Here is a 10,876-nt window from a genome sequence, read left to right as displayed (position 1 = left end):
ACAGGGGTGGCTCACAGCACTTTGGTGGGGATCCCGTTTGGAGCAGATGCACACAGTGGTCCCTCTGGAGCTGCACGGTGCAGGGTGGCTGTGCCCAGACTGGGATGTGCACAGCTATGGCTTTGTGACTGTTTCTCATGGTCTTATGAGGGTGTTAACAAGCTGCCTTTTTGGCTTACACCGTTAACAACGTCCCCAGCCCCTGCTAACAACATCCCCGTGTATGGTCCTGGTGGCTCTGCCTTGGGCCATTGCTCCTCCTGGTCACTGCTTGGCCATACAGCCCTGGGTGAGCTGTTCTGCAGGCGAGCACTGCTAGCCATGCAGGGCCACCTCATCACCATGCTGCAGCCCAAATCGTGCTGAGAGCCTGGGGTGGGAGAGCGGTGCTGGGAGATGGAGGCTGCGAGCTGGGAGCAGCAAAGCATTTTCCTTTTCCCTTTTTGACTAAATTGGAATAGTTCAGAAGCTGGAGCTGCTTGGACTGGATTTCTTGGGATGTGGGCTCCAGTCTGCACTGGCCCCTGCACTGGTGCTGCAGTCTGTGCTGCATGCTGAGGACTTAAAGCATCCCCTTCCCCAGATATCTATTTAACTTATCACTGTTGCCTTGAGTAGAAACGCAGAATCATAGAATCATCACAGAATTATAGGAAGACTTGGGTTGGAAAAAACTTTAAAAGACCATCGAGTTCCAACCCCATGCCATGGGCTGGTCTCCCCCGGCACAATCAGGATGATTACAGCCCCATCCAGTTGCCCAGGGGCCCACCCTCTCCTGCAGCAGAAGGAAAGGAGGTGAGGGTACAGCAATGGGCATGTATAGGAGCAGAAAAAGGCTGGAATGGGAGGGAGGTGGTAGGCTAGGCAAGGAGGAGTGAAGGCTTTGTACCTCAAAACAAATTGCATGGATTTGAACTGGAACACAGTGAATTTTCTGGTTGTGAAAGAAGGGAGACACCTGAGCAGCTCATACACACAGCACACTGCTTGTGGGAGAAAGAAAGCCAGCTGAAGCATGGGGTGTGAGAAAGGCTCTGTGGGGAAGGGAACCGCCAGTCAGCTTTGGGGAGCCCTGGACGGCACTGCAGGAGCTCAGCTCTGTCAGACCAGTGAGAGCAAAGCAGAGAGGAGATCTCATTCAGTTCTTATCCTTCCCCTCCCTGGTGCACTTAAGAAGTGTGAAATATCCAAGGATACGTGGGAAGCAAAAAGGTGGAGAACATTTCTTGGTGCTGAGAGACAAATCTCCATCCCTCAGCAGGCTCCAGGGCCTTGCGGGCTGGCAGCTGCTCCTCTAGGGGGAATGATGGCAATGGGATGGTGGGAACTGGCGTGGAGCTGAACCCCACATTGCTGCCTGTGTGCCGCATCACAAGGGAGGAGATGGGGCTGGGACGCCGTGAGGAAGGAGCTTCCATTCCCAGCACCAGCCCTAGAGGCTGGCAGGTGGAGCCCTGCACATCACAAGCATGATGCAGACTTCACCACATAGGAGAGCTGTGCTGTGCCTTCCTATCCAGATGCGTGCACATCTCAAGCCCTCCCAGCTCTTTCCAGATGTTCATCCTCTCCCCTTTGTCACCATGCTAGCTGTGGGCACCATCTCCTCTGTGCACTTTTGGGTGCCAGCCACACTGCTGGCTTCGTGGTTTGCACACAGTCAGTTTCTTCTCTATCCAGCTGCTGGAGATGGATGTCTTCACACATCTGGAGGTCTGTTTGCAAAGGAGCCACTAAATCCCACAGAGAGCCTGCGGTCTCCCGGGGCTCCATTAGCAGGTAGAGGTGGAGGTGGACGAAGGAGCAGGAAAATCTTGCAGCGGGGGCCAAGCACAAGCTTGTGCAGGTGGTTGATGTAATGTGCAGAGACAGCCTTACATCTCCTCACCAGGACCTGCCTCCTCCCCCAGAGGGCTGCGGCAGGAAGGGCTGTGGGAGGAAAGCCACTGCGGTGGAGGGCACTCGCCTCTGTGGAGAGTAGCCCGGAGGCTCTCACGGCCTGATCTCATCTCTCCGTGAGGCTTCGAGTTGTGTGCCATGGGCAGAGGGCAGGAGACGACGATTCCAACCCATTGTCGCTTGGTTGAACGCTTGCCACCGCGTGTGCTTCTCATAGGATGCTGGGGTTGCCTCGGGGAGTCTTCAGGCTAACAGAGCGGGGAGAGGCGGCTGCTTTTTGGGGATGGAGGCAGAGGAGAGGTGGGAGATGCAGAACGCTTCTTGAACAAGGGCAAAAAAGGGAGGAGAAAACTTGGAGCCACAATTTGGGTCCGAGACTTGCGTGCTGAAGGTGCTGGGGGTGGCACGTTGTGGGGAGCAGTCTGGAGGATTCTCTGATGTTGGGTGGGCAGAAGCAGAGGTGCTCACTGAGATGGGGCCATGGGAACCAAACCGCCTGATCTCCCAAAATGCTGGAAACCCAAACATTTGGGAACCCAAATGGTGGTGAATTTTTAGAGAGCTGGGTTTGGACAGTTTGCCTATAGAGCACTTTTGGGCACATAAAGGTGGAAAATCTATTTAGAGATGAGGACTTTCAATGGAGCCCAAGCAGGCGTAAGGCACATCTCAAGGTGGGAATAGTTTCAAATCTCCCGACGTGGGGACACCAAAGGATGACTTCTCACTGTCATTTTAATTGCAAGTGTGGGCATTTCAGTGAGGTGTGGGGAGGCTGGGAGCTCCCAGGCCTCCATCAACCAGGCTTTCCCCCCTCTTTTGAGCGCCTGCTGCTTTGCCACGGCCAATTGCCCTCATCCCAGGCTCTGATAAATGCTTAAAAGCTCAGACTGTGCAACCCCAGGCTATGAAAATAAAAAGGGTCCCAATATCCGCTAAGTAGCCCCTGCAGCAAAAGCATGTAGGGAAAGTGCTTTGCATTGATCAGTGGCTCGCCGCTGCCATCCACCCCTGCTCCAGCCTCAGCACTGGTGAAAATGGCAAGCACTATAACAGAAGGCTTTGGGTAATCGCAGGAAAGGGGTGGTCTTTGGGGCTGTCAGTGTAAGCGTCACACCCCATAGGAAAGCCATGCCCCCCATGCTCCTTTCTGTGCCATCCTGGTGACCATCCGTGGTCATTTGGGCAGCCAGCTCCCTGCTACAGAAACCGCTGCTGGCAAATGGCAGTAGGGAACACTGAGATTGTTGTGATGCTCAGCCTCTGGAGCTCAAGTGGTTTGAATATGCAGGGGGAAGCAGCCAGGTGAATGTAGCTGTGGGGGTAACACGTCCCTGAAGTCCCCCCTGCAGGACAGGAACCAGCCCTCAAGACCATAGGAAGCTCAGCATCTCTCCCATGCCCCTACTTCCACGCCATGTCTCACGCCCAGCTGGGAAGGGTTGATGGCTACTGATGTCCATGTGTTGTGGCTCCCTGGCAGCCCACACACAGCATGGCAGGACCCAAGGGGCAAAGGGAGGACATCAGTCTGAGACATGGGGTCTTTGTTCCAACCAGAAAAGCTCATGGGGGTCTCAGAAGCAGGTATCAGGACACGTTCACAGTGCCAGGGCTTCTCCAGTGGACCCGTGCTTTGGTCTTTGAACCAGGCCACTCAATTCCGGCAGCCTTTATGTTTCTCCCTCCCCTGAGCACATGGCTATACCTACATATAGGGAGAGAGGTCTGCAGCAGTTTACGCTTGCCCACCTTCTGCCTGGAAAGGAGGTGGTGAAGCAGGACTGTCATGGTGAGCCACAGAATTGGAGGCGTCAAAGGAAATTTGTGGGAAGGGCCAGCTCAGGAGGCCGCACTCTGAGCAGCGTGGTGGGGAAATCCCCAGTGCAGGATGATTTGGGGGCTGGATATTTCCACGGTTTCCAGAGATGGGAGGGTTACTGGTGCGTGCTGCTCTTGGAGGCACCATGTCCAATATAGAGATGAAATGAAGGTTTGGGGAACTGGAGCAGTACCATAGATGCTTGCCCTACATATTGGGCACCTCCTTTTGGCTGTTGTTAGAGACATGAGCTGGACAGGCTGTTGATGTGATCCAGTCAAGCTGCCCCTAGAGTTCTACGTACTGCTTCTATCCCTGGAGCTCAGGCTGGGTTTGGGATTTATAAAGCGCTGGAGTGCTGGGGACTGCAGATCCCCTTTCTGAGCATCTCTCCCTCCTTCGTTGCCTTTGTCTCTCCATCTCTTTCTTCTCCCCTCGCCCCTCCGCTGCCTCCATCTGACCATGCCCCCCTCCCCATGTCCTGAGGAGGAGAGCAGGGATGCTGCAATTCCCAGGCACAGGTGCGCGGTCCCCGCCGAGCGCTGCCCCCAGGCACGGCCCCGCACGTCCGCAGCTGACAGCCCACCGGAAATAATGCGTTGTGGCAGAGCGAGACTCAACAGACCACGAAGATCTGCTGGTGCGGGAACTGCTCAGCAACCAGGAGCCGCAACGCCTGGCTCCCAGCTCTGCAGAGCCCAATCCAGCTCTGGGGATGCCTCTGCTGCGCTGAGACTTCCTCCCCTGGCCCCTGGCTCTCACGTGGGGCACTCTCCCATCGCATTGCTGTCTGTTCCCCTGCTCCCTGCCTTGCCATTCATTTCTGCGGTGCGGGGAGGTGGAATTGGCTGTGTTGTGGAGTCGCTCCCTGTCCTCATGTGGGACGGCTCCATGGCATCCGCGCACCTCTGCAGCACTGCTGGAGGAGGGTCGGGCGTGCAAGAATGGAACAACCAGTTCCAGTCTCTCAGCACAGATTTAATCTGCCTCTGGTGTATAAACACCAAATGTTTGTTCAACTGACCTGCAAACACACAGCGTGCTGCGCGGCTCCCGCTCGGCCTCTCCATGTTCTTCATCCTCCAGTGTGGCACTGGGATGCTGCCATGACCAGGGCTCATGAATCTGTGTGGGGCTCAGGGGCTGGAGTTGGGAATGGTGCTGAGGAAGAGGGCAGGATGCAACGTGGGAATGTGATGCTTTATGGTCCCAGTGGTGAAAGCACAGGAAGCAGAGCACGGGGGAGTCCGCCAGCACACAGAGCATCCTCCAGCCCAGCAGCCAGCAGCTGAGTGTGGGGCTGCTGGCACTGTCTGCAGGGCCACTGTAGGAACAAGGCATGAGCAGAGGGTGCCTGTGAATGCTAATAATGCTTGAGACTGCAACCACCTTGAAACAGCCCTCAAGCGCTGCAGCCAGGCTCTGGCTGGGCTGGGCTGGGTGCACACTGGTCCAGTGGGAAGAAATGCCCATGGCTGCCTGAAGCTCCCTGGCAGCTCTAGTCTTGGCTGCCCAGCTGTGGCCTTCACTTCCCCAGTAGGCTCAGACCACACTGTTCCTTTCCTTCAATGGTCCCAGGTGCCTGTGGCAGTCTGCAGATGCTGCTGCCCATAATGAATGGGGTACACTCAGTCTGTCTGTAGCTTCTCCCCATCAAATCTGTCTGTCCGAACACCTTCTTTGACTGTATTCACATACAAGCAGGACTTTTCAGGGCTGACAGCTCACCAGCTCCCATGTTCTCTCCTTCCAGGGCACACAGAAGCTCCTGGGGAGGTGGAGTGAGATTTAGGCACTGAGCCCCTCTGCTCCCATCAGGAGCCATCACCAGACACCCACTGCCATGTCCAAGGACGACGTGGGCTGCAAGCTGACCTCCGTCTACAAACACAAGGAGAGGAAGCCCAAAAAGCCCCACTACATCCCGAGGCCATGGGGCAAGCCCTACAACTACAAGTGTTTCCAGTGCCCCTTCACGTGCATGGAGAAATCACACCTCTACAACCACATGAAGTACAGCCTGTGCAAGAACTCCCTCTCCCTCCTCATCGAGTCTGACTGGCCCTACAAGAAGGGCAACCTGCTTCACCCGGAGCTGCGGCTCCTGCACGCCACCGAGGCCACGCGGCTGCGCGGGCGGCAGGACGAGCCGGAGACCTGCGACTCCTCGGCCACGTCGGGAGGGTCGGGCAGGATCAAGCAGAACCCTGGCAGGGTTGGCCACGAGGAGAAGACGGCATCAGGAGTGGAGATCCTGCCTGCCGAAGGGGCTGGGGAGGAAGGCAGCCCGTTCCAAGAGGAGGAGGAGGACGTGGCTGGCCTCTTGAGGCAGATGGATGCGGGGGAAAAGAAGGAGAAAAATGAAGAGGCAGGTTGCCAAGGTGATCCAGCTGAACCAGAAGTGAACACTTTGGTCTTTGGCTTCAAGAACAAGAGAGATAAGCCTTGCAAGGAGGTGGAGCCCGACTTCATCATCACGGATGTCTTCTCTCTCAAGAACCACGTCATGAAAAGCAGAGAAATGGCCTCCCCGGACCTAGAAGCTAAGCCAAAGCATTGCAGAGTGCCAAAGAAATGCCTGGCCAGTGGTGGGATCCTCATGGAGCAATGGAAACTGGTGGCAAATGGGCAAAGGAGGAGCACACCTGAGGTCTCCCCACCTTGTACCGACAGCAACATCATCCCATGCTATCCACCTCCAGCCTACAGTGACTACCACGAACCTCAGGGCCTCAACCTCTCACTGCTGGGCATCAACTATCCCCTGAACCCCAGCCTGTTCTCCTACCTGAGCCCCACCATGGCCAACAGTGCGACGACACACCCGCACTTGGCTCAGCTGCCATTCCTGGCCTCCACGGCCCAGCTGATGCACCCGCATGCTTCCCACTTCCAGCCCCTGCAGAGCCCCGAGCGCTCTGCCTTTCTGCCTCGCTTTTACTACCCTTTGCTCTTTGAGCACACCTTCAGCTCCACCGAAGGCAAGATGTCATCCAGCAAGCCGGAGGCCCAGCAGCTGGTGGGCTCGGTCATGCCCACGCCTCCCCAAGCCAAGACCCCCAGTGAGCCTTCCAAACCAGGGCTACTGAAGGTACCGGTGCTGAAACCGAGTTTTCCTTGGCCCAAAAGTGGTAGAGAGGAGCCAGCCCTTGAGCTCAGCCATGGACACATGCTGGGGCAGGAAGAAGACAAGTGGCTGTCCCAAGAGAAGGAGAGTAACCCAGAGCTGGGCCTCAACAACTTGCGCAAAAAGCCAACCACTGACATATTCCAAAACCTGGTGGGGATGAAGGATGGCACTTTTGCCCACAGCAGCATCCAGAAGGCAGAGCTGGCAGCAGTGACCTGCCTGGAGAACGGCAGTCCCACAGGCAATAACCTGAAGAGGAAGCTCCCTTCCAATGATCTGGATTTGATAGGATCTGAAATGCTGATGCCTGGAAAAGTCAGCTATCAGAGCAGGTAAGGTGTCCTCGGTCTCCTTCTTCTCCACATCTGGCCCTTAAACACCATCTTCATACCCCTCTGTATCCCTGATGACCCCTTCCCACTAGGTGCTGCAGGAGCACAGCTCACTCCAAGCCAGCAGTGCATTTAGCACCCATCCAGAGCAGGGCTTTTGGCCCTGCAGGTGCATCCAAGCAGCTGGGCTGTGTCATTGCTGTTCCTAGATTTCCCCCAACTCGCAGAGAATGAGTGGGGTCTGTGCAGCGTGGACCTGCCTCCCCAGGCACCAAGGAATCTTCTTTTGGGTCCCCAAGTATCTCACAGTTGCTGGAACAATCGTTTAAACATTCACATTTGCATTCCTCTGATTTGCCTTCTGGTTCCAAAGCCCAGAGGGAGGGTCACGCTTCCAAACATTTCCTTTTACCTGGGGCTAGAAATGTGCACAGCTCCTTGTAACAAAATTTCAGTTCCTCCCCTGATTGTGCAAGTCCAGCTGTGGCTCCAAGAAAAATGTCACTGCAAAAACCACAGCTTTTGGCACCCAGAGGAGCATTCTCTGGAGAAGCACTCTATGCTTTTCTACCTCCACTTGCCTCTTCGCCATTCTCAGGATGGCTGCAGAGATCCTCTGCACCTGGACACGCATTAGTGTGTGTGTCCATCTGTCCCTCAGTGCTCCAAAGAGAAAGAGAAAACAAGTCTGGCCATGTGAGCTGGCATCGCTCACCAGCACAATCTTCCCAGAGTAGACTTGTGTTGGGGGGAGGCACAAAACAGCCTGTTTTAGGCTCCATCTCTCCCCTGGGAGAACAAAGGCAGGAGCAGATCCAGCCAGATCTCTGCAAGCTCAGACCAAAGCCTTTCCTGGAAGGTCCTCATGCTGGCAGCGCGCACGGAGGAGCTCATGCTGAACCTGCTGGTCCTGGACATATCCAAAGATTTTGCCAGTGCTCTCCCTAATCATTGTATCCATTTCTTTTCTGCAGTGGTTCGAGGGCCAACGCCGGCCACATCCCCAGGGCTCTGGATCACTGGCACATGGATGTCCTGGCGGGCTGGCCTGAGGAACCTGAGAGGGGCAAAGACCCTGAAGGCCTGCCCTGCGCAGGTGCTGCCCCTGAGCACGGCCTCTGCAAGCAGAGCAGACCGCAAGAACCTTCTGCCACCATGACAGACTCTGAGGCTACAACCGTGCTTATTGGGGACCTGTCCAAAACCTTAGAGGAGTACCAGGAGGTGGAGAAGAAACTGTCTGATCTGGCAAAGGAGGACACTCCTGGGCAAAAAGAGCTGAGGGACCAGCTAGTCAAAATCCGAAGGGAGCTCTACCACATCCACCAGGCTCTGGAGAGAGCCGCCAAACCCCACGAGGGGCCCCTGGACCTCTCGGTGAAGAGATCCTCCGAGGGCCTGGAGAAGTGTCCGCAGACCAAGAAGGAAACGTGCGGCGTAGGCCTGGGAATGGAGAAGCTCCACGGCAAAGACCAAGGGGCCCTCAACAAATGTTCAGCCCCAGCCGAGGCTGGAGACGAGGAGGGGCTGCCAAGCTGCCTCCTGGAGGCCGAGAACAAAACCATCGACCTGCTGATCAAGATGAGCCACTCTGAGAGCCTGCGGGCATCCTCCTCCGAGCCCCACCTGGGTGCCGTGATCAAGGCGGAGGTGCTGCCCCTCGCCGTGCCGCTGGAGCTGCGGCACGTCATGGAGCCCTACTACAGCCGCACCACCAAGTGCGAGGCGGACTCCAGCGTCCTGCTGTGCTCTGATGGCAGATCCGGCACCACCCAGGGCCCTCCGCTCCCCGTCACCGCCGAGGACGGGCCGCTGGGCTGCCGGGCCGTGCAGCGCTCCCTGTCCTGCAGCCTTCCCACTGAGACAGACGCGGTGTGTGTCCACAGCCCTTTGCATGCCGACCCCTAAATCCACCTGGCTTGAAAGCTCCTGGATCTCACTGGCCACCTCATGCTTGACCTTCCTAGTGTCCCACCTCCCCACAGATGAAAGCTTCACCACTGCCTGACTCCATAAAGTGTAAGAAACCAGCCCGTGACCCCCTCCCCACTGTCCCTTTGGGCTCTGCATGCTCAACAGCCTCAGCTCCCTGGTCCTGGAGCTCCCTTTGGAAGGGAAGTCACTAGCAGGCAAGAAATGCGAGCTGCTAAAAGCAACAAGCTTTCTGTTAAAGGCTCATCCAACCTTCTCATCAGAGACTCTCAGGGACTTCTGCAACCCAGCTCCCATGGCAGGGGAGGGAGACCACAAATGGGGTGTCTGTAAGAACAAACCTGGGTCCAGAAGTGGTTGTGCTCAAAGAGGCTGTGGCTGTCACCTTTGTACAGAGCAGAACTGTGACAGCTTCATCCCATGGTGGCTTCAGGGTCACAGAAGGGAAGTGTTTGCCCAGATGAACTGACCCAGAGGCCAAGTACCTCCCACACTGTAAAGACAAGAACATCTTCCCAGCCACAACAACAAGATGCAATAGCCACCTTGCCTCAAAGCGTGGCTCCACACTTGGGTGCTGAGATCTCTATCCAGAGGACTTGCCGTGCATAGGTACTGCTGGGCTGTGGGGATACGTTCCTGCCCATCCTTCTTCCAGCATCTGGCTCTTTTTCTTGCCTTTACACAGAAATGACTTTCCCTTCCTCTGTCCCCTTGGCCTCTCCTCATGCAGACATGATGCATGCTCCTCACAAAAGCCCGTATTCCTGCAGGGTACCACCCCTAAGAACTCCTGCCCGCTAGTCCTAAACTCCCAAATGATGGTAGGTAGGACTGTAAAAGGGGTGAGATGGTGGTGCTGCGAGCTCCGCTGCTCAGGACACAAAGATGCTGAAGACAACTGTAAAAGAATTTTGGGATATGCAGCTCCTTGGCCTGCCCCAAGCTGGAATGACACCAAGCAACCATCAGTCTGTCCCCTTCCGCCATGTTGGGCAGGGTCTGCTTGGGGTCGAGAAGTCCCCGTGCCTGGGTCAGGCTTTTCATGGTTTTCCTTCCACCGTGGTGGGTGCAATGTGCTCTCCTCAGCCCTTTTTCATCCACACACTCTGTTCAAGAAATGGTGGGGTCACATTTAGCACAAGGTTCTTCAAACTTGTGGCTGGGATTGCAAAGAGAGAGCCCAGCTGAGGAGTGGGGATGGCAGGACAAACAGGACAGCAAAGCCGCCAATAAGGGGCCTGTGCAGCACAGCATGGGAGCTTTAGGCACTGGCACTTCTCTGGGCACAAGATGGACAGTGCTACCATGAGTGTCAAGAAGGCAAGGCCCCATGTGCAGCCTCCCAGGTACTTTGATGGACCTAGACAACAGAAGAAGCTGACTCTTCTCATCTGACTGCCCTTTGGACAAGGTTTCCATCACGTCAAAGGGGGTTATTTCTCACTCAAGGACTTTGCTCAGAGCACACAGGTCACCGAAGGTCTCTCTGGAGAAGTGAGGGGGGCAGAGAAGGAAAGCACTGCTGAGCTCAGCTCCACAGCTCCAGCTCAAGATCTTCCTGATGAGGCATGTCCTGCTGCTTCCCAGCATGGCTCTGGCTCCATCAGACCAGTGGTGGCCGTGAGACCCAGCCACAAGAAACCCCAGAGCTTGGGCTCAGGATCCTCGATTCTGGAGCCCAGGAGAGGTAGAGCTGGGCCTTTCTTTCCAGGTTTGAACAGTGCTGTGATCTTCAGATGCTGTAACATTATGAGC

Source organism: Tetrao urogallus (genome assembly GCF_951394365.1).
Source record: "Tetrao urogallus genome assembly, chromosome: 15".
In the NCBI taxonomy this organism is placed as follows: Eukaryota; Metazoa; Chordata; class Aves; order Galliformes; family Phasianidae; genus Tetrao; species Tetrao urogallus.
Note: the sequence above shows the minus strand (reverse complement) of the source record.